At 40.1% G+C, this 10362-nt stretch overlaps 1 pseudogene; it reads left to right on the top strand.

Annotated features, from left to right (window-relative positions):
• Positions 1–6333: 6333 nt before the first annotated feature.
• Positions 6334–6451, top strand: LOC124623297 (annotated as a pseudogene).
• The last annotated feature ends 3911 nt before the right edge of the window (positions 6452–10362 follow it).

A 10362-nucleotide genomic window follows, 5' to 3' on the forward strand; every position in this document is an offset into this window, starting at 1 on the left:
TGACAGAATGCGTTTCGCAAAGGCGATGTTTTTAATTACTGTAGAACCATCTTCTTCAATTTCCTGAAAAATGTGTACGCCTGAAGCGGTGTTAGAACTGTCGGAGGCAATGGAAAAATTTCTAGTTAGATCTGGGTGTGATAAAAGTGGTGCGTTCAACAAAGCTTGTTTTAGATTAACAAATTCAGAATGTGCTTGGCTATCCGAGGACCAAATAGTGTTTTTACCCGTCAACTGACATAATCTAGGGGTGTCTAAAGCAGAGTAATGAATAAAATTACGAAAAAAGTTAATTAAACCCAAAAAGCTGCGTAGTTTTTTCTTCGTCGTGGGAACAGTAATGTCACGTAAAGCTTGAAGTTTTTCCGGGTCAGGCGCAATGCCTTCTGCTGAAATTACATGTCCAAGAAATTTTATAGAAGTTTTGCCAAAGTGCGATTTACTGAGATTAACTGTGAGTCCTTGTGAACGAAAAGTTCGTAACAGTTGTTCAAGAATCAAATTGTGTTCAGAACAGTTAGCTTCTGCAATAAGAATGTCGTCTACATACGTTGTGATTCTGTATTTTAATTCTGTCGGAAGTGTAGTATTCAAACCGCGAATAAATGCTGCTGAAGAAATAGTTAAACCGAACGGTAATTTACAAAATTGATAACAGTCACCAAAACAGAGAAAAGCTGTGTACTTTCTGCAGTTCGGATGGAGCTGAATTTGCCAAAATCCCGATTTCAAATCTAATGTGGAATAAATAGCAGTACCATGAGATTTCTGTAGAAGTTCTTCTATTGTCTGTGGGCGATCTGTTTCATTAATAATAATCTCATTGATGTGGCGCGAATCAAGTTCGAGGCGAAGTGAACCATCCTTTTTCTTAAAAATATGGAGCAGGTTTATGTACGGACTAACTGCCGGTTCAATAATTCCTTGGTCAAGCATAGCTTGCAATTAATTCTTAACTTGTTCTCTGTGAATGTGTGGAATAGGATAATGTTTGGCTTTATATGTGTCGTGCTGTTTAACTTGAAATTCATACATAAAACCGGACGTAGTACCAGGGACGTTGTCAAAAACTGGAGTTTGATTTTCATCCTTTAACATTAAATAGGAATTTTGAAAGTCTATAATTGCGTCGTGTTGTACCAGAAAATTCGTACCTAAAATAACGTCTGTTGTCAATAAGGGAACCATCCAAAAATTTGAGTGAAATGTATGACCTGCAATACAAAATGATAAATGTGTCTGTAATTTTACATCTACTCCTTTACCAGATACTGCTCCTTTTACTTTAGTTTTGCCTAATGGTAATATAGGACAGGTATCCTCTTTGTTATATTCGTTGAAAGTTACTTCATTTATAACTGACATAGGTGATCCAGAATCGGTTACTACTGAAAATTTGGATGATCCAATCTTTACTTCAATGACAGGGTGTGAAATGGTTTATTTGAATAACTGGTCTTTCCTGCAAAAGAGTGTCTCGGATGTCGTCAAAAGTAATAACATTTTCATGAACCAGATTCTCTGTGTCAAAAGTATTGCTTGCGTTGCTGGAAGATGCACCCCGTACTGTATCTAGTCAAGTTCTATCTGACGTGCTGTTATTTGCGGGAGGATGCTGTGGCATTTCAACTGTTTGTACTGTTCTATTATTTCGTCCTGACGCATTAGGTTCGGGATGATACCGACTGTCTGGTTCATTCATGATAATCTGTTGTTGTGGTTGATTATGCTGCTGGAAAGACCGACAGTTATTAAACGTACGCTGAAAATTGTGCTCATTACTTTTACGTCTGTCATGATAGTCATTTCTATACGGTGCATTGCGATATGTGTTAAAATGGTGTGTTTTCTGTACGTACTTATTTCCTTGTTGCTGTGCGTTACTATTTGGTGTGGCCGACGCTATACGTGTAGGCGGCGAAACATTAAAGCTTGGTTGACCTTGCACATTACATTGTTGGTTAGGTATGTCAACCGGCTGGTTTTGTTGTTGTAGTGGGGAAAAACCTCTATTGTTACCAAAATGCGTCTGCGATAGCTGAATATTTTGTACATACTGATGATTGCACTTTTATCTGTCATTAAAATTACGCTGGTAGTTCTTGTCGCTTCGGGAGTGTCTAAAGAAAACTGTCACTTTCGCTAAAATTTGTCACATGAGGTTTTCTTTACTCTTTCATAATTATAGATAGATCAATAGTTGAAGAGCTGTTTTGATAGATATTAAGGATATTAAAAGAGAAGGCAGCTGTGCAGAAAACTAAAGATGAAATAGCACTACTACGGCTCGGGGCCCTGTGCATGCTATGGCACATATTTATCGAAGCGTAATGAATCCCCTGAGGTCTATTACGTGCTGCAAATAAATTTTTGTTTCTGTGTTACAGGCAATGCCGGTGAAAATTCAAAAGCAAATTGTCGTATCCAGTCCAATGCTAGTTTCTGCATTACAGGCCAAGCTGGTGAAAATATAAAAATAAATTGTCGTATCCAGTCAAAAGGATGAATCTGTGTACTGTCATTTTTAAATACCTTAGATTTTTTTACGGATAAAAATTGCTTATAATCAACGTTATCGTCTCTGAATGTGTGAACTGGTTCAGGATTGTATGATAATCTGTTTGTCTGTGACTGTTCGGAATCTAACTCACGTACTCTCTGTAAATTACCTAAATTATACTGGCTGTGTGAGTCTGAGAAATGTTCGGAAAGTGGCGTATGCTGTGATGTGCTAAGGGCTGAAATATTTTTCATCTCCGTCACTTCGTGCCATAAGGATGACAATTTTCTACGTAATGTATTATTAGACGAACCTATCTCACTGATCGTCTGCTGTAAATTTTGGAATTCGGGTGGTTGATTAAACGAAACTGGTGACGTATCGTCTGATTTGGTGTCATTATTACTTTCGATAACGTCAATACGACTGGCAAATTCATCATATTTTTCAGTCAGTGCTTTTACCTGATCATCGTTTTTAGTACCACAAGCATTAATTTGTTTTTGTATATTACGTGTGGTTTTGTTCAATTTTTTAACGTTTGCTTTGATGGCACCGGGATCCTGTATTAGTTCCAACTTTTCAAGTCTGTTGGTCATTGTCTGAAAGTCTAATGTGTGTGTGTCTGTTTTTGTTTTAAGATCGGAGATTCCATCATGCAATTCGTTGTTCAACTGTTTGATTTCGTCCGATACTGTAGCAATATTGTTGTCTACGTATGTTTTTGCTTTCGTAAATTGTTTACGCTTATCTTCCTGTCTTTGTACAGTAATTGTTTCCATGACATGTTGCTTTACTTTATTCTGTTCCTGTATAGATTTATTGTAACGCGTTTCACTGTTTTGTAGGTGGTGATTAAAACGTTCGTCAATTTGGCTGTTCTGTTGGTCAAATTTCGCGTCTACTTTCGCATCCAGTGTGCGTGAAAGATCTGCTGACATTAATTTAAACTCGTCGCGTAACTGTGTTGCGTTTTCAGAACATTGTTTAGTAACTGCACTAACTTCATCTCTAAGTAATTTCGTTGTGGCTGCATGTGTGTTAGTTAATTCTTGAGCAACAGATCTAATTTCTTCACTGCTATTCCTAGCACAAGCCTTAATTTCCTCACGTAATTGTTCTTTAGTATCATGACATTGCGCGGCAACGGCTGCAATCTGTTCACTAAGTTGTTTGTTCTGTTCATTTAGGTTTTCGTGTTTTTCATTCAACTGTTTGAAATTTTCATTAAGGTTGTCTTGTTTTTCATTAAGATGTTTGAAATTGTCGTCTTGTTCTTTCTTCGACTGTTTGAAATTTTCATTAAGTTGTTGTTTGAAATTTTCATTAAGTTGTAGCAATAATACCATAACTTGAACCATGCCAATATTACCTACTCTATTCTCTGTGCTATTTAATGGCGTTCCTGCAATTGTCACGTTTTGTGTAACCATTTGGTCATTCTCTGATTCTTGAAAAGGTTCGCCAATTGGACGTGCACAGTTGGTCGCTAAATCGGACTCAAATAAATTTGACGTACTTTGAGTACATTGTTCACCTTCGTTAGAGACAATTATCTGTTCGTTACGTAAATTTTGCAAACCGGGTGTGTCAAACTGCGCAGCGTTCATTGTATCGGAACGTGCCGCGTCAGCAATTGTTACATTTACTGCGGACATAATTGAATTTGTTTTTTCATCATTAGGATCAAAATCATCACTAGTGATCGGTAGGCACTGATTATCTGTAACCAGACGATTATCATTATTACACTGAGTGTTGCAAGTATTATCGGTCAAATTATTCGAGTCGGCTATTTCATTCATTGCACATCGCGATGTACTGTTAACAGTTTTACCCGGCATTTTTCACAATTCAAAATTAAACACAAAATGAAACAAAGACAAAGCGAAATGGAACAAACACAATTACAACAAAGAGCAATAAATTGCCGATGATCTGTGAAAGAAAGAGTGACAAATTAGTAAATGCGTTGCGCCAGATGCAAACTACATTTAAGTAAATAGGAGCAGATATATGACTACTTCTCAGAAATTCCTGGCCGGTTGTCGCCAAGTGTAACCTCCCCACAAAATTAAAATTAAATAATATGAGTATGATTCCAATTTAGTGTAACCTCAAAACAAAATTGTTTCTCATTTGTAACCTCCTACAAAATTCTTTTCACATTAACCTCCACACAAAATTCTTTCTGATTTAATCGAAGCTCAAAATTCATTCACATTTAGCGTAACCTCACAACAGAAAAATTCCTAAACCTCTCAACAGTAAAAAATTATAATTATGTCGTTCACATTCAGAGTAACGTCCCAATAAAAAAAAAATTCAGTAACCTGGTAATAAAACAATGTAACTAACCTCTCAATTAAATTGTCGCTCACTTATGACTTTTCAATAATTCACTGTGAATTTAACCTGGTAAATTTTGGACGACAACAATCGGGATGATCATGGATGGGAGAAATTAGTAAATTCTTTAAATTGAAATGAATGGTTGTTAAAAGTTACTTTTTATGAGCAAGATTACTATTACGAGATTTTTAAAACATTTACATGGGACTTGAGATAACATTACTACATGTGCGCGAGGCTGCTTTTTACCTTATACAATAATACTCAGGCTCCGGCATCGCTGCACCGCGACCGGGCCAGCCAACACGATGCACCATACCAGACCAGAGCAGACTCCAGACTAGCAACAACTTACTGCTACAGCTACACAGTTCCTACTGCAGTCAACACTGCTCTCTGGTCAGAGACCTTGCATATGGCAGGCAGCGCATGAGCAATACATCGAAATTACATCTGCTCGGACCTCTTACACAGTGTTTTCCATGTGTTTCTCTCTTCGCCGTTTCTGCGGAGAACCTCCTCATCCTTAGACCCTACCTTATCAGTCTATCGAATTTTCATCATTCTTCTGCAGCAACACATTTTAAATGCTTATATTTTCTGTTTCGGTTTGCCCACAGTCCATGATTCACTCTCGCAAAACATTGTCTTCCGAAAGGACATGATCAGAAATTTCTTTCCCAGGAGATGATACAACAGCTTCATGACACGCTTCCCAAGTGAATCAGTGCACGCATCCCGGCCAGAGGACGTGTAAAGTCTTACTCATAAGTGGTTTCATACTGTTCATACTACCATTATGAACGGATACGCTGCTACTTTCCACAGCACAAGCAGGAAACAACGTCCAGCACAGCAAACATCGATTTCTCGTAACCTCTGTAAGAAGTATAATATTGATTATCCAGTATCCAAGTGATGACCTGAGAACACATATGGTGACTCAGCTACCCCTGCCGCTGGGTTTTATGCAGCCCACAAGGCCTTTAAATACCACTGGCTGTGCTAAGCCAGGTCTCCGCAATATCCTTTCTTCCTAGGGTGCTAGTTCTGCAAGGTTCGCAGAAGAGCTTCTGTGAAGTTTGGAAATTAGGATACGAGGTACTGGCAGAACTGAAGCTGTGAGGACAGTTCGTGAGTCGTATTTTGTCGGCGAAACGCAAAGGTCCCGAGTTCGTGTCTCGATTCTTCACACAGTTTTAATCTGTCAGGAAGTTTCACACAAAAGGTTTATATATTCTCTCGCTCGCTGTATCTAAGCCATTAGCGTTACAGAAGAAACGAGCAGGATTTTCTCTTTTTGTAGGAAATTTAATGCACTCAAATTTTGTACTGGGAAGCGTTTTCGCAAGAGGCCGTAGTCTTAGAACTTTTCTAGAAAACCTACAAACAAGTCATTCAAATGCGTTATCTTGAATAACTTGTAAACCATGTTCACATGTATAGCAGAACAAAATTTTATTCATTAAATTTCCTAGGAAGTCAACGGCCTTGCCGCAGCGGTAACACCGGTCTCCGTCAGATCACCACAGTTAAGCGCTGTCGGGCTTGGCTAGTACTTTGATGGGTGACCATCCGGTCTGCCGAGTGCTGTTGGCAAGCGAGGTGCACTCAGCCCTAGTGAGGGAAACTGAGGATCTAATTGATCGAGAAGTAGTGGCTCCGGTCTCGGAAACTGACATACGGCTGGGAGAGCGGTGTGCTGACCACGTGGCCCTCCATCTCCGCATCCAGTGACGCTTGTGGGCTGAGGATGACATGGCGACCGATCGGTAGCGTCGGGCCTTTCGAGAACTGTTCCAACGGACTTAAGTTTGGTTTTAAATTTCCTACAAAAAGGTCCTGTTCATTTTTCCAGACGACTAACAATTGCATACAGCAAGCGAGAATATGTGGAAATCTTTTGCGCGGTGTTTGAAGGCATCGCGGGTTGCACAAAACTCAGTGGTAGGGGTAGGTGAATCACCTTGTATTGTAGCCAAAAGGTGGCGTAATGTAACACCGAAATCGAGTACAAGTAAAATACGACTCATAAAAACAGCTACTATACGAATGTGAAACCGCCAGCTCTCATTTCATGATCTATCAGATTTGTGGTTGAGAGCATGAAACATTACATGGAGAGACCCATGTAATTTTATGTAAACTGGATCTCACAAACACCACGGAAAGCACAATGATGTGCACATATCTATTTATTTACTGTAAATAACTTAAAATCTAAATAATTTAGTTCAATTAATTTTGTGAAATTTAATTATTATTTCATAATTAATATTTCAAAGATATTTCTCGCTTGCTGTATGCAATTGTTAGTCGTCTGGAAAAATGAACAGGATCTTAGTCTAGTTAATCTTTTTTTCTGTACACAAATGGGTTCTAAATGTCATGTATTAGCTTTAGTATCGTTTGCAATTAAATTAATAGAAGTTAGTTAAGTCCCATGAAGTTCTCATTCTAACAGTTCTCCTAATAGATGTGAGATGAATGAAATATTCTAATGCTTTATTGTTACAGTCACGTGATGACTGGGTGTTGTGTGATGTCCTTAGGTTAGTTAGGTTTGAGTAGTTCTAAGTGACTGATGACCATAGATGTTAAGTCCCATAGTGCTCAGAGCCATTTGAACCATTTGTTACCGTCAACAACCAATACGAGCTTAACGAAACGTGGCATGGAGACGCAATAGCCGAATAGAATTGGTATTCTGGCATTTACTTACTACAGCGACTTTACGATTAATTGCCGATCATTACGAAGCGCTTTGCAAACTTGAATGAAAACGCGGAACCTTAAGTGATCTAGCTACAGTCTCCATGTCATGATTCCATTTCACCCGTAAATAACAGATATCTGCCCCTCAAAACTGATGGTGGTGTTTCTAAGTTTTACAGCATTCCTCTAGAACTCAGTTTGGCTACTAACAAAAAAGTACCCACGATCAACAATGGTCGTCTCCTCCAGTCAATTTTAATGTTTTTCTTTCAGTGATTAATCTTAATATTTACTTAAAGTGAAACTGTTGCACATTTTAGTAATCTTGCTTTAGCAGAAGCGTCAAGGAGGTGCGATCAGCCTCTGAACTTGCGCCTGTTCCTTGCGGGAATGTTTCTGGCAGCCTCTCAGGCAGTTAACCAGTTTAAGTGATTAACCTCAGCCAACCTACTGACAATTGCACTGTGTTAAGCGAAGCTTCTAAGTTTTTAGAAATTCTTCATATTTTTGAAACTCTCAGTTATCTTCATAATATACAAGGTGTATCATAATTACCGTTTTATGTTTCTAGGGGTTGCAGAGGGCACATAGTACATAAACCTTATATGAGGCACCCAAATCAGGAAACGTGCCGTTTGAAGGTCGGATCACTTCCAAAACTCCCACTTCATAGTAAGCCCACAGCGGAGACAATTAGTTTCTGAGAAGGAGAAAAACTTCTTAGCCAAGATCGCAATAAAACATTGTATCGCGGATACCCGCTTTCGGTAAACCATGTTACCATCTTCAGATCTTCGTACAGGTTATTATAAAAAATCTTGTGCCAGATCCACTGAAAATCCTTCCATTAAATCTCCAGATGCAAAAAGTATGAGATCTGGAGATTTAATGGATTTGCATCTGGCACAAGATCTTTGTAGTAAGCTGTGCGAAGATCTGATGATGGTAACATAGTTTATCGAAACTGGGTATCCACACTACAGTGCTTTATTGCGATCCTGGCTAAAAAGTTTTTCTTCTCCTAAAAAAGTAAATACAGATAACCCTTTCATAGTCAGTATTAGTGTACTAATGGAGACAATTAGCTCTGACCAGTGCGTTCCATATAACCCCTATGGCACAGGCATGGTTTCAAGTATTCGTCGTTGGGTTCTCTTCAACGTGAAGAAGGACACTCACCAAATTCGATAGAGCGGCGCATCCGTGGAGCACCAACCCTCCTTTGTTGCGAACGTACCAGTTTCTCGCAGCCGTCGTTGTAGTTGGTCGAAAATGAAAATGTGATGCAATTACAATAGGAACTTAGGATGGCGCCCTCTTTGTTGCGGATCCTGAAGCGCGAGATATTAGAGTGATCCGATCCTTATTTTGTAGTCGAAACATTGGTTCCTTATCAGAACTTCATCTACTAAGTCCCCTCTACAACCTACAGAGCCTGGAATAGGAACAGTGAAACATCCTGTATTCTTCGAAAGTTAGCTGAAAAATTTCGACGTTAATATATGAAAAAAATTACATGTTGGTTTGTGGAAGGTCATGAGATCTTTGGATCCACGCCTGGTTGTCTCGTCCACGTAATTCGTTACGCCCATTGAGATATTATCAACACGAAACTCGCACACTGAACAAAGACGAAAGCTACATTAATATCGAAGCGAAGCAATGCTCGTGGTTTGACGCTAGCGAAGCCGATTTGTGGCTACCGTTGAGCGACGGAACGCCGTCGCAGCCCTCATTTCTGGCCAAAGAAATGGCCGCTGGCGCGACCGCCGGTTGGCAGGGGCCTGGCGTCTCGAGGAGTAGCAGCGGCGGAAATTTATAACGAGTCGCCCTCGTTAGGCCCGGCTGCCACCTTGGTGGCTCCTTCCCTCGGGGGGAGGGAAGGGGGGGGGATGCCGATCCCCCACCGTCTTGTTTACCAAAAGACGACGGAGGACCTCTGCGGTCGATAGCAGGAGAGTCCAAGACGTCCAGGGGCCGACGCCGAATTTGAGGCCGTAATCACTCATTAAGCGTGATCAACAGAGGGATCCGTCCTTGCTCCTCTCTTGTTTAATTCATATGTATTTGATACTCCTCCAATACAGTCCAAAAAGTTTGGCTACGTCGACGATTGGGCAATAACCCAATACAAAATCCTTGAAACAACTGAAGAAATCCTAACTTCTGATCTAGTCATCTTAAACCAATGCTGACGTAAATGGAGATTATAACCAACTTCAAATAAAACAGAAGTTTCATGCTTTCATCTGCATAGTTGACTGGCAGATAGAACCCTTCATGTCTGTTTGAAGGGAGATAAATTTCATCGTAATATGAATCCAAAATAACTTGGGATCACGTTAGATAGGGCAATTTCTTTTAAGGAGCATTTGACGTGTACATCAGCTAAGTTCAAAACCAGAAACAAAATTCTATGGTATACTCTGCAGCAGAGTACTCTGCCCCTGCCCGGTTTAATAGTGCACACATAAAAAAGATAGACGTACAATTTGAAGATGCCACGCATATTATTAGTGGATCTATACGATCAACTCCTACATGCACTCCGTTTTCAGCCCACAAGTGGCGCATCGGTACCATCCGACCACCGTGTCATCCTCAGATGAGGATGCGGATAGGAGGGGCGTGTGGTCAGCACACCGCTCTCCCGGTCGTTAAGATGGTTTTCTTTGACCGGAGCCGCAACTATTCGGTCGAGTAGCTCCTCAATTGGCATCAAGAGGCTGAGCGCACCCCTTGATGGCCACCCATCCAAGTGCCGGCCATGCCCGACAGCGATTAACTTCGGTGAT

This window comes from Schistocerca americana, chromosome 7 (assembly GCF_021461395.2).
Source record: "Schistocerca americana isolate TAMUIC-IGC-003095 chromosome 7, iqSchAmer2.1, whole genome shotgun sequence".
In the NCBI taxonomy this organism is placed as follows: Eukaryota; Metazoa; Arthropoda; class Insecta; order Orthoptera; family Acrididae; genus Schistocerca; species Schistocerca americana.